The sequence below is a fragment of the Crocodylus siamensis genome, chromosome 6 (genome assembly GCF_052110815.1).
Source record: "Crocodylus siamensis isolate JL-2025a chromosome 6, ASM5211081v1, whole genome shotgun sequence".
NCBI classification, from domain to species: Eukaryota; Metazoa; Chordata; order Crocodylia; family Crocodylidae; genus Crocodylus; species Crocodylus siamensis.
This window is the reverse complement of record NC_143400.1, coordinates 32,507,202-32,521,191: the sequence shown is the minus strand read 5'-3', so window position 1 is coordinate 32,521,191 and position 13,990 is coordinate 32,507,202. Positions and strand designations below refer to the sequence as shown.

At 44.4% G+C, this 13,990-nt stretch overlaps 1 pseudogene; it reads left to right on the top strand.

Moving 5' to 3' along the window:
- Window positions 1–10,666: 10,666 nt before the first annotated feature.
- Window positions 10,667–13,250, top strand: LOC149862226 (fibrous sheath-interacting protein 2-like; annotated as a pseudogene).
- Window positions 13,251–13,990: the final 740 nt, after the last annotated feature.

Here is a 13,990-nt window from a genome sequence, read left to right as displayed (position 1 = left end):
CTGTGGGGGCAAGAAGGGAGGGAGTAAATGTCCAGGAATGTTTCCAAAGAGGAAGACAGCAACTCAAGAGTTTCTACCGTACTCAATTATTTAGGAATCCTTTACATGAAAGATCTTGTCTTTTCCACATACCATCTAGTAATGGTCCTTCATCATCAGACAAAATTTTTTTGTCTTCCTCTGTTGACTTTGGAAGAGGTGAAGGCCTATTTTCACCACATGTGGAATCCAACCTATTGACTAGTAGAGCTATCCTAACCTATGTGCCTGTTAAACCCTGTCCAGAATTAAAAGACTTGTTGTCAAACTCATTTGAGAATTTAAGTTTGATAGCTAGGCTGGTAAGCCAACTTGTATTTTGATGGCAGCACAATGACAAACAAATGTTGTGGTTTGTAAAGTGTTATAGGGTATTTTCAGCCTCCTTACTTCCTTAAAGTATTGCCAGATTGAGTTACACACTCTCTGCTTTACCTGCTTTGCCCTGGACCACTAATCCCTCATTCTTGTCTGCTCAGGGGATCAGCTTCAAGGTGAGGGCTGAAGAGAATGCTACACATGGTCTATGGACTAGTGACCAGGGAAGAGGAGCAGAATATGAAGATCCAACCCTATTTCTGTGGATGGTCACACCAGAATCCATATCCTGGGTACACTGGGTGCAATATACACTGAACACTGGGATATGAAACTAAAACATGAGACCACCCTTCCTGTAATGTCAAATACCTGCTGTTAAGGGATTTTTATCTGACTAGAGTTGCAGGAACAAGGCTGCCTCAGTACATATAATGCTGTGTTATTCCACAACCAAAGTGTTCTAAGATTGAACATGCACAATGATCATATGGATGCTTTCACTCCCAGAGCTAAAACACAAACTGTGTCTAACTGCCAAAAGCTCCCCTAAGTGGCACTTCCACATGGAAATGCATTAGGATGAAGCCCATAGCACCTGCCAGATGTCTGAGTTCTAAGGAGTGTTTCTCTACCTTCTACCAAAGTAGAAACTGTTGTTTAGAGGGAAAAGGGATTACAACCATCTTATACAGTACATGAATATTCCTTATGCAGAAATAAAGGGTTTTTAACATTTGTTTGTTTTTGCTCCACAGAACTTACATAATCTCTTGCCACGTTCTTCAAAATTAAACACAGATGTTTTAGAAAAAACAAAGCAAGATGGAGTCAGGCACAGACACAGATAAGCACTTACATATATACACAGAAAGATACATGCACCCAAAGGTAACGAAACAAGTGAAACAAAACAATCAAAGCAAATATCTGCATACTGTAGTCAAACAGAAGGCAAGAACAAATGCCTTTGAAAAAGGCTCTAGCAGGCATCAAGGGAACTACAAACCAGTGAACCTAACTTCTGTTCCTGGAAAACTGATAGAAACAATAAAAATAACAACTGTCCAGCACATGGATAAACATGACTTGGTGGGGAGGAATCAACGTATCTTTAAAAAAAAATGTTATCTCCCCCCTACCAAAGTTCTTTGAGATGTCAATAGGTGGATCAGGGCAATCCAGCTGACATATACTTTTGAACTTAAAAAACCCTTGTCAAGGTCCACCATTAGAGCCTTGTAACTAATTTACTTAGGTCATGGGATTACAGGGAATGTCCAGTCATGAATTATAAATTGGATTAAAGATAAAAAACAAAGAGTGAAATATAAGTGGTCAGGTTTGCAGATGGAAAAGAGTAAACAATGGGAACCCCAGGGATCTGTGCTAGGACTAGTGTTGTTTAACATATTCATAAATTATCTGGAAAAGGGGGTGAGTAGTGAGGTGGCCAAATTTGCCAATGACACAAAAATAAAGCAAACATAAAGTATCATCATGCCATTATCAAACCATGATGTAGCCACACCATGAATACTTTGCCCAGTTCTGGTCCCCACATTTTAGGAAACAGTGATAGAATAACTGGAGAAGGTCCAGAGAAGGGCATCAAGCGTGATGAGTGGTATGAAGGGGCTTCCACATGAGGAGGAGAAACTACAGAGGCTAGGCTTATTCAGTTTAGAAAAAAAGACATTTAGGAGGGTGGGGGACATGATAACAGTTTACAAAATACTAAATGGCAAAGAGCAAGTTAATAAAGATTTATATTACTTGTTCTCCTACAATAGGAGAACTAGAGGGTCACAAAATGAAACGTGTAAGCAGTAAGTTTAAAACTAAGAAAAGGAAATTCCTTTTCACAAAGACTGAATTCTTGGAGGAAAGAGATATGAGTACCTATTGAGCATGGGAGATATGGGTACAGCTTCTGAAATCAGCTTCTGAATCCTAGACCTTAAATGCAAGCAGCGAGTGAGAGAGGAACAGTAGAAAAAAAACCTCTGGTCATACCCAGTTCACTCTCCCTTTAAGTATCCACTCTCTGCCCTGGTGTGACACAGGACCCTGGGAAAGGTTGACCTGTGGTATAACCCAGTAAATGGCAGTTTTTATGTTCTTATATTTTAATGCTTTAGCTGAGTGGAAACTTGCGTATATTACTGAGGAGTTCTATACAGCTGCAAACAGATTTAACATTAGTAATGCTTCAAACAACTTTGATATACCTTTGAAATGTTTCAAAAGGCTAGCGTGCAAACATACAGGTTGAATAATATTCTCTGAAGGGACAGAAAAGTACCTTAAGGGATCAGGCACTATTTTGAACTCTCTCATCTTCCATTTGTACAGTAGGTTGGTCCTTCAGTAGCCCACAGTGCTGTGCTTCCTTCTGAGCCCTGGTCCCTGCTGTCCCCTCTCTACCCCCTGGACTCCCAGCTCTCTAGCCACTGCCTGTGCTCTGTGGCCTTCCAGCAATGTGGCCACTGCTGGCACCGCTGTTCCTCGCTCTCTTGGTGCTAAGGCATTTCATGTTGTGATTACTTTAAAAAAATGTTAAAGAGAAAGGAAAAAAGGCAAATCCAAAAGACAAATTAACCACATTATGTCTCTATCAGAATTGATATTCACATTTTTTCCTCTGTGCAAAAATGTCAGAATGAGTATAAGGCCGGTTAGAAAAAAAATGTCCATGTCCTGTAAAAATGATTGTTTTCACCATGAAGTGAGAAGGGATAATGGAAAACAAACAAACAAACAAACAAACAAAACTAAAAACCACCCTTTTAATTAAAAAAATTCAAATTGAACTTCAATGGAGGATAAAAATTAGATCCATGTCAACAATATTTTTGGGAAAACTTCCACAATGACCAAATATATTCTCACAGGGGATTAATGTAATTACCCCATCATTCAGACTGATCAAAAATAAATGAAACATGTTCATTACCATTATGAACAAGAATGATCTAGAGGCTTGCATTTGGTGAATGAGGCTGAAATTTTTATAACTCTCTACAGTAGCTGGATCCCCCAATCTGATATAGCAGAACACAAACAATGTGAAAACAATTAATAAAAAGGCATTAATAAGTATTTAATTTCTAATCTGTTGCACTGAATTAGATAGCAAGGTTCAGAAAGGCTTTGGAACAGACGCAAAGAATCACACAGCCTCACGGTCACACAAACAGCGTTGAACACCTCTATGTTCTGAATCCCTGCATGCAAAATTTGAGATTAGAAATGCATTCTCCAACCTGTTCTCTGGTGAAGTCTGTTGAAGAAGGCGACTTGTGTCATTCATTAATGAACTACTTTGGTCGCTTCAGTAGGGTTCCTGCTCAATTTAAAAGGGACCAAAGTGTTGAAAAAAGCAACCGGTTTTTTTTACTTTCTGACATCATCTCTAGTGTAAGCCTCCTGTACTAGTCCTCTGGGTAAGAAAAGTTCTGCCTCAAACTAATTGAAACATACTCACACAAGACTTGTATTTCAATAATAGAAAGTAATCTCAACCAGAACAGAAAAAATGGAAATGTACTGCCATGTACTAATTGGAGTATAGTCCATAGCACTCTCAAATGAGGAAACAGAGTAAGAGAGAAAAAATGATTTAACATTGCTCAAGGGTCAGTAGTGTGATCAGGAAAAATGTCCTAGAGTCATGGCTTCAGATTCCTTTTCTAAACAGGGGAATTCATATGTTTACCAGTTGCTGGAGGGGGATAAGGAGTTCTCTGCCCAAGTCCCACCTGTTGTAACCACTTGATTCCACTGCCCTCCCAACAACAAAAATATCACCTACGTGTGGTTTTGCCAAATGCTAAACACCCTCAATTCTATGCTCTAATGCTAGGGACAAAACTTACACATAAACTAGTTTATAGATTTCATAGATTTCATAGACATTAGGGCTGGAAGAGACCTCGGGAGATCATCAAGCCCAGCCCCCTGCCCAAAGGACAGGAAGTCAGCTGGGGTCATAGGATCCCAGCAAGATAAGCATCCAATTTACTCTTGAAGGTGTTCAATGTAGGTGCTTGAACCACCTCCGCTGGCAGACTGTTCCAGACCTTGGGGGCTCGGACAGTAAAGAAATTCTTCCTTATGTCCAGCCTGAAACGGTCTTGCAGGAGTTTGTGACCGTTCGACCTCATCATCCCTTGGGGCGCTCTGGTGAACAGATGTTCCCCCAGATCCTGGTGGTCACCCCTGATAAACTTATAGGTGGCCATCAGATCACCCCTGAGCCTGCGCTTTTCCAGGCTAAAGAGTCCCATGGCTCGCAGCCTGTCATCGTAAGATCTGTTTTCCTGACCTCTGATCATGCGCGTGGCTCTCCTCTGGACTCTCTCAAGCTTCTCCACATCCTTTTTGAATTGTGGAGCCCAAAACTGGACGCAGTACTCCAGCTGCAGCCTCACCAAGGCCGAGTACAAGGGGAGAATGACGTCCCGGGATTTGCTCGAGAAGCATCTATGGATGCACGCCAGCATTTTGGTCGCTTTACTAGCCGCAGCATCGCATCGGAGGCTCATGTTCATCTTGTGGTCAATGATGACCCCCAAGTCTCTTTCTTCTGTAGTGCTAACCAACGGAGCACTGCCGAGCCTATAAGGGTGCTGCAGGTTTTTCCTCCCAACGTGGAGAACCTTGCATTTTTCAGTGTTAAACACCATCAGGTTCTCGTCTGCCCATTTGCTGAGCTTGTCCAGGTCAGCCTGGATCACCCGCCTATCTTCTGGTGTGGATGCTTTGCCCCAAAGTTTGGTGTCATCGGCGAACTTGGCCAGTCCACTCCTAACTCCAATGTCCACATCATTAATGAAGATGTTGAACAGTATGGGTCCCAGGACAGAGCCCTGAGGGACCCCACTGGTTACAGGGCACCATGATGATTGACTGCCATCAATCACAACCCTCTGGGTCCGACCACGAAGCCAATTTCCCAGCCAGCGGATTGTGGTGGAGCCAAGGCCACAACTGGGCAGTTTGGCCAAGAGGTGATCATGGGATACCAGATCAAAAGCTTTTTTGAAGTTAAGATATATGACATCAATCTCTTCTCCCTTGTCCAGGTGATAGGTCACCTGGTCATAGAAGGAAATGAGATTGGTCAAACAAGACCTACCCGCAACAAACCCGTGCTGGCTGTCCCTTAGAATGTTAGCCTGGGCCAGTCCCTCAAGGATGGCCTCCTTAATAAACTTTTCTAAGATCTTCCCCAGGATAGAAGTCAGGCTAATGGGCCTGTAGTTAGCCGGATCCACTCTCCTCCCTTTCTTGAAGATCGGCACCACATTGGCCTTCTTCCAGTCTTCGGGCACTACACCAGAGCGCCAGGAGTTTTCAAAGACCTGTGCCAGAGGCTGGGCTATGACGCTCGCCAGCTCCTTGAGTACCCTGGGGTGCAGGTTGTCAGGGCCAGCTGACTTGAAGGTATCCAGCTTCTCAAGGTGTTCCTTCACGAGGTCAGCATTGATGGAGGGTAGGGGATTCCCCTCACCCAGATTTCCCTGTCCCATAGCAGGCATGGGCATCCCGTGTGACTGATGAAAGACTGACGCAAAGTACCTATTTAATAGGTTGGCTTTTTCCTGGGCGTCAGTTGTCAGTTGCCCCATCTGGTTTAGCAGGGGTCCAACATTGCCCTTGCTTTTCCTCTGGCTCCCCACATACCTGAAAAAGGACTTTTTGTTGTCCTTGATGCCTGAAGCTAGTTGGAGTTCAGTTGGAGTTTAAATGATCAGAAACTGGTTTAAACCTGTAACAGAACACAAGTTCAGTGGCACATAAACCAGTTTCAAGATAGCTAATACTGGTTTAAGATCAGACTAATATGATTTGGGTCAAACTGGTTTATGAAAAGCTCAGTCTCAGACCTCTTCAAAATAAGTTCAAAATAAATCACAGTCCCCCAGCATCCCAGCATGCTTTCCAGCCCTGCACTGGGCTGGGCTGGAGCTATTTAATCGGCATAGAACCAGTGACACTGAAAACTGCACATACCCCTGTCAAATACATTGTATTAATTATTAATGGACAAGAACACAAATGTCCCTTACCAATTACCAAATCAAGTCCAGAGCTGAGATTGTTGCAAGGGGGACGGGTTGCAATATAATCATGATATTCTGAATGATGTGGACAGTGTCTGGTTGTGGATGGCTCAAGTTACCACATTGATGGGAAGCCATACACAAGCACAAGCGAAGCTCTTGTAGCATCCTCTGGGGCCACAAATACCATTTCAAGAGAGGGCAGGAGAAGGGGAAAGTTGTATACTATTCTGAATGTGGGGGAAGGAAAGAGAACTGTCATTTAGGTTTATCTGAGTAATTATTGCATTAGCTAATACAGATGTTTAAAGGCAGGAATTCATTGTCAGCTCCCTCCAAGAAAAGTCTCACCTGGATGTTTTAATCAAATAAGTTTCTTTCCCCACATCCCTTTGATAGAAATGACTTGAGCAAAGGCTGCTGCCTGGGATAGTGCTGTGAGAGGTGAGGGCCACAGGTGGGTAGGGTGAGGATGTCTTCTGGGTTCTCCCTGGTAAATGCCACACAAATCCCCTTCTCAGAAATGCCACAAAATTGGCATCCACCTGAGGTCATAATTGCACCAACTCATTTAAAGTGTCAAGTATCAAATATGATTTATATGACCTAGCAACAGACTGCCCCAAAATAGTACCCTTGGGTATAAATCATGCCAGAGAAGTGTCCCCAAAAAGCCACTAGCCAACCCAAGAACCATGGCAGGAAATAGATGCAAGTGGCTTAAACCAACCACTTGACCTGAGGATTTGGTTAGAGAGCTTCTGGAGGGGCTGGACGTATTCAAGTCAGCTGGTCCGGATGAGCTCCACTCTAGAGTTCTAAAGGAATTGGCTGAGGTCATTGCAGGACCCCTGGCATGGATTTACGAGCATTCGTGGTGCTCTGGAGTGGTGCCGGAGGACTGGAAGAGTGCCAACCTGGTTCCCATCTTCAAAAAAGGGAGGAAGAAGGACCTGGGAAACTATAGACCAGTCAGTCTTACCTCGATCCTAGACAAGCTGTTCGAGAAAATTATTCTGGCACACATCCAGGAGGGGCCAGCAGGGGACTGCATGCTTAGGGGCAACCAACACAGGTTCATCAGTGGCAGGTCCTGTCAGACCAACCTGGTGGCCTTTTACGATCAGATCACCAAATCATTAGATGCAGGGGTAGCAGTGGACATAGTCTTCCTGGACTTCAGGAAGGCTTTCGACACTGTCTCTCACCCCATTCTCATTAAGAAGCTGGGGTGCTGGGGTGTAGACACCCACACAGTCAAATGGGTCGCCAACTGGCAGGAGGAACGCACCCAGAGGGTGGTAGTGGATGGGTCCTTCTCAACCTGGAGGGACTTGGGAAGTGGGGTTCCGCAGGGCTCGGTCCTCAGGCCCGCACTGTTCAACATCTTCATCAGCGATTTGGACGAGGGGGTAAAAAGCACCCTGTTCAAATTCGCAGATGACACTAAGATGTGGGGGGATGTGGGCACACTAGAAGGAAGCAACAGGCTACAAACAGACCTAGACAGGTTACAATGGTGGACGGATGTGAATAGGATGGGATTGAACACAGACAAATGCAAGGCAATGCACCTGGGGAGGAACAACCGGCACCATACCTACAGGTTGGGGAATTCCCCTCTTGTCAGCACAGAGGCCGAAAAGGATTTTGGAGTCATCATTGACTCCAAGATGAACATGGGCCGGCAGTGTGGGGAGGCAGTCAGGAAGGCCAACCACACCTTGTCATGCATCCACAGATGCATCTCGAGCAGGTCCAAAGAGGTGATCCTCCCCCTTTATGTGGCACTGGTCAGGCTGCAGCTGGAGTACTGTGTCCAGTTCTGGCCACCACACTTCAAGAGGGATGTGGACAGCATGGAGAAGGTCCAGAGGAGGGCCACTCACATGATCAGGGGACAGCAGGGCAGGCCCTATGAGGACAGGCTACGGGACCTGAACGTGTTCAGCCTCCAAAAGAGAAGGCTGAGTGGGGATCTTGTGGCCTGTTATAAACTAGTCAGGGGGGGATCAGCAGGCATTGGGGGAGTCCCTGTTCCCCCAAGCACCGCCAGGAGTGACCAGGAATAACGGTCACAAGCTGGCAGAGGGTAGGTTTAGGTTAGATATCAGGAGGCGCAACTTCACAGTCAGGGCGGCTAGGGTCTGGAACCAGATTCCAAGAGAAGTGGTGCAGGCCCCTACCCTGGGGGTGTTTAAGAGGAGGTTAGATAAACACCTTGCTGGGGTCGTTTGGCCCCAGTACTCTTTCCTGCCATGGCAGGGGGTCGGACTTGATGATCTGCTCAGGTCCCTTCCGACCCTAGAAACTATGAAACTATGACCCAATGAGCATAATTACAACCATTCATCACAGTATCTGTTTCATTTGGACTGAAAAAAAAAGCAACAGATCTTCAAATAGTGTTTCTATTTGGAAACCCTTGCAATCTTGAGGTTCATAATGCTCAAAAGGTAGAGAGGATGTTGTTTATTACTTGTGTTCACTTAGATTCTCAAAAGTAATTTCCAAACTCTTAAAGACATGGCTCTGAAAGGCCAGCTTGGCACCGCTAGTTATACTGAAAGCAGGACATACTCTCCAAGTAGCTGTAGAGATCCATACTTAAATTTCCTGATGTACTGCTACATGCTGTTCATATAGTCATTCAGTCATTTATCACTTGTTTGCACCAGGCACACCATGTAGCAGCGTTGTGGTGGTAGCCCTCAGCAGAAAAGGATCCATATTTATTTTTTATGGAATGAAGAGGAAACAGGAGGCTGAACAGGTTAGCATATGCACAGACATTCCCTCTGGACTGGGAAATTCAGGCACATGCCTGCAGTGGCTCAGGTTAGATGCTGGGGAGCCCTACAGCAGCCCTCCCTTCCCTTCCATAGTGCTGATCTGGGGAGCGGCATGGGCAGGATGCTCTGATTAGGGAGAGATTCTGCCACACCATCCCCCCCACATACACCAGTCGCCCTGCTGCTCCTGACCAGGAAGTGGGCCACCAGGGAGTTGATAATTCATACATACCAGGGGTGACCAACCTCTGTGTATGGCACGTGGTGGATCAATCAGGGAGTACAGGGCAGGGAGCAGAAACAAAAGAACAAAATTGGACCAGCATTTGGGGAGGACACAGGCTTAATCTGTGGTATGACTGCCAAAAACCTTAGCCCACACTGAAATCTACAGTCATTGAGCACTTTCAAAGACCTACAGAGAAATGCATTTTAGACATGTGGTCCAACCCTAATTTGTTCTATTGTGGACACCTGAGACTCCCTCAAATAGCAGTGAATTCACTTTGAGATGTGCACAAGATGAGTAGAAAATGGTATTTAACTACTAATCAGCTCCAAAACATCCAACTGTTCAGGGTAAAACAGTTCAACTTCTTTTTCCTTTCTTTTTTTACCCCAAAGAAAAATGTCCAATATTATAACTGATGCCACAGGACAGAAAAAGTCATTTTCTTTAATATCATCTCAATTTCTTCTGTAAAAAATAAATGTACTTTAGTACTAAAACATGAAGATTATACCAGTGTCACACAGTGACAGGGGGCACATCTGTAAGTGAACAACATTGCACAGTTGATATTGCACAGTCCTGGCAGTGCACAAGAAATTTCTGACCCTACTGCACAATAGCAACAAGTCACTGTGCAGTAGCATTTCACTTAGTGCCTGCCCACGTTATGTTGCCATAGCGAGAAGCCATGTTGCCATAGCTCACTCCTACAGCAATATAGCATCTCACATACATGTACCCAAGGAGTAGCTGCTGAAAAGAAGAGTGAACAGGGTATGACCAGGGTTTTTTCCACTGTTCCTTTCTTCCTTACAGCCTCCAGCATTTAGGCTAGGGACAGATATTATACATATACCAGTTTAAGTGATCAGAAACTGAATTAAACCTATAACAGAAAAGAATTCAGTGCACATAAACCAATTTCAAAATGGGCAACACCAGTTTGAGATAAATCTAGTTGAATGTAGTATCAGACTTAACTGATTTGGCTCAAACCAGCTGATGCCGTGTTTATTCCAGACTCCTTCCTCATTTAAATTAAACCAGACTCCTTCAGCATGCTGGCACGCTCTCTGGGTTGGGCTCTCTGCTCCAGCCCAGCAGGGCTGGCCCTGTCCTCTGCTGCCCAGCCAGAGCAAGGGGTCTAGCCAGACAAGGGCTTAGTTCTGCCCTCCGTGCAGATTGTAGCCATTGTACACACTGAAGACAGGCACGCTATGGGAGACCTGTTCAATTCAGCTTGCACAAACACTGCAGAGCATTCCGATTCTGGCATTTGTGTTTGCAGAGACCTAACAAATTGGCAAGATATTCCAGGTCATAGGATAGCAGCTTCAATAGCAAAAGAAGTTGCCAAACTTGAATTTCAAGCCAGTTCACAGGAGGAGACATTGCCTACTTCATCTGCAACAACAGAAGGTTGAATTGAGATTATTGAAAAACGTCTTAGTGATTTTGGCATGATAAAAGAAATTTCAAAACCAGCTTTCAACCCATGTATTCCTGTGGTACCCATGACATTTGTGGAAGAAATATTAAGCAGAGTCCTGTCAAAGGTCTTAAGTTCAACTGATGGCAGAAGCCCAAAGTACAGAAAACGTTTATCAAGAACCGAAATGAATGAAATTGCAGAGAACCTTACACAGTCCATGGAACAAAGGCCTGCCCAGATGTAAAATCAGCCACGTGGCAGCTACAGATAAAGAACAACTTCTACCTCCAGCACACAAAGAAGCAGTTAATTGAGCTGTTATTTCTATTTCCAGGAATATTTTACAAAAATCTGAATCTGAGCAAGACCTTTATGATGATACAACAGGTTTCAATGTGCTTTTTCCTCAAGACGTGGTTACTGTAATAATTGAGGAACTCTCCAATTCCCCCTTATACAGGCTGTTAGTGAACAACTGAGCCGAAGTTCAATGAACCCAAACAGAATTGCTGACAACATTCGTTCCCAAGTGTCTTAGTGCAGAACCTAAGACATGGAGCTCTGAAGAGCCAATCCCAGGTTCAACTGCAAACGACACCCCAACAGAGACAGAGGAGCTGCCTGTGCAAATAATCCCTCATGTTAGAATCAAATGCGTACCCATTGCTCAGGGTAGCACAGGACAACTAGTTGTAAGACAAAGGGAGGTAAGTGGAAAGAATAAGGCAGGGGCAATCCTGTTTTGTGAATGCCATTTTGCTTCCAAATGGATATTTTGTTACGATATTCATGTGGCATTGAAAGCCCATGTACTATGAATGCTGAATGCTCTTATAAAGGTGGTGGGCCATCTCCTAAAAAGCCTGCAGTGGGCCATCAGTGTGCAGGACTCCTCGCTAGTTGGGATTCTGGGCTAGAAGTCAGTAAATTCACTAATTTTGAATGTACTCTATTTCCAAGAAATCTGTCTGGGGATAAGAAGAGAGCTGGAATCCTTTGGGTTAAGCATATGGACAAGACAGCTACAGCTTCAAGCCAACAGGGACATTTGATCACTAGAAAGAGAAGACCACATGTGGCAGTATGAGGGTTACTTTGCCTCCCCTAAAGGCCTGGGTCAAACACAGAGACTGACAAATATGGGGGCTATGGTGTGGGTGTCCAGAGTGATGAGGATGGTTCCAGGAGCTTGTTCTCCAGAAAGCTACAACTCTTATCCTCGTTCAAAGTAAAGCACAGAAGGTGTATAAGAAATTATTTTGCTAAGCCCAATTTCTGAGCTTTGGATGGGTCAGACAGTGGTTCCAAAATCCTACTGCTGAGTCCCACTGCCCAAAATAAGTATATCAGACATGAAGTGTAAACCAGGCGATGAGTGGAGATAACCTAGATGTGAAAAAACAGTGACAGGTCACCCAGCCCCAGTTTATTTCCCTAACTGTGAGATTGAGTAGTTGGGTCTCATCACAACACCATTGTTTCTATTTAGAGAACAGGAACTGACCAGTTTGTAACAGAGATATGTTCATGTGTGGATTGGTTAAAAACAAACAATTAATTCAGTTGTGACCTTGCTAGAGGCTTGAAGATCCAGGAAAAGGCTGAAGTACAGAAATCCAACTGGAGTCAATAGAAGTGCTATCAGGCTTCAATTATTTGAAATGTTTGGGCATAGGACAAAGAATCTCAATATTTGCATAACTTGAAGCCTAAGCTAGGCTAGATCAATTGGAATGAATGGCACCTGCTTAGAAAAGTGCATTTAAATACCTTTCTGAACCGTGGTAAGGACCTTGTCTTCCCCAATTGAGGCCTAGAAGTATTTGGTCTAAATAGTTGCCATGCACAGTGGTTCCTTAGTGTTTTTCTGATCTGCTTTCAAACAAAAACATGCAGTGCAACTGATGGATGAAGCAGTATTACTTAAACAAAAGTCATCATTGTACAGTCCTGATTTTTATGGGTGTGCAGCAAAAGTTCATAGGATGGATCCAAATGCAAGTCTAAAAGGGGTTTGGTTTAATTTACTCTCATTAGCGACTGATAGGAAAAGCTGATTTAAAAAGCATTCTGAGGAGGTGTCCTCTTCAAAACTTTCTCTTTGGTTTCAGGCCTTCAGCAGGACCTCCTTTGGGAAGGTGCTGAAGCCTGCGTTAAACACTCTGAAAGCTCCTCAACTCCAGATGGACCTCCTTGCACAACTGGCAGCTCACTACACAGAGGAGGAGGAGGGAGAGGAGCAGGTGGAGGAGAAGCTTGAAGCACAGAAACAGTCGGAGGAAGAAAAGGAGCTGCAGCAGATGGAGGAGAACATTCAAACCGAATCATCTGTATTTGGGGAGCCCATTGGCTTCATCCATGGACACTGAACAATTTAGGTAACTTAGAACAGGAAGAGTGGGAGCTGTGGTGGAGTGGGATCATCTTGGGTCTCCGGACAGAGCTGTCCCTACTTAGACTAGGTTCAGTATGAAGGTGCATAGGGCTCTGTCCAACTCTTTGCTTACTTGTAACTAGACCTTTTTGCTGTTGCAACACAGTAGGGAACAGACTGTGTCAGTGACTGTGAGCTTCTATACAAGGCTAATTTACTCTGCCACCATGATGTATGCTTCCTTCCCAACCCCAGATCAAGCTATACAACCACAGCTGATTGGAATACATGTTCAGTAGAGGGGCATTAGAGCAAGGGCATGTCTCTCAGCTACACCTCCTCTACATCCAGAATCCACTGGGATAAGAATTCTTAGACTGGGTACCACAACACTGTGGGGTGTCTTGAGATACTTTTAGGGGTGCCACACAATGTTAGCACTAGTTGGAGTGCAAACATGATTCACAAGATAAACCCAGAGACTTCCAGGACAAATCCAAACTGTTTAAAACCATGCTGGCCTACTGCAGTCCTTCCAAAGTCTTTGCAACAGAAGAATTGCTCTAATATTTTTCTGTACTGAAGCTTGGCCATAGCAGAGGATCCCATCAAGCTGGTTACCAGTGCCCCAGCCTAACACATACCTACATAGCACCCCACCCCCTCCCAGGCCTAGGCTCTCACCTATCCCCAACAAACCAGCCTTAGGGCATCCTATCCCTTAAAGGACTTAAC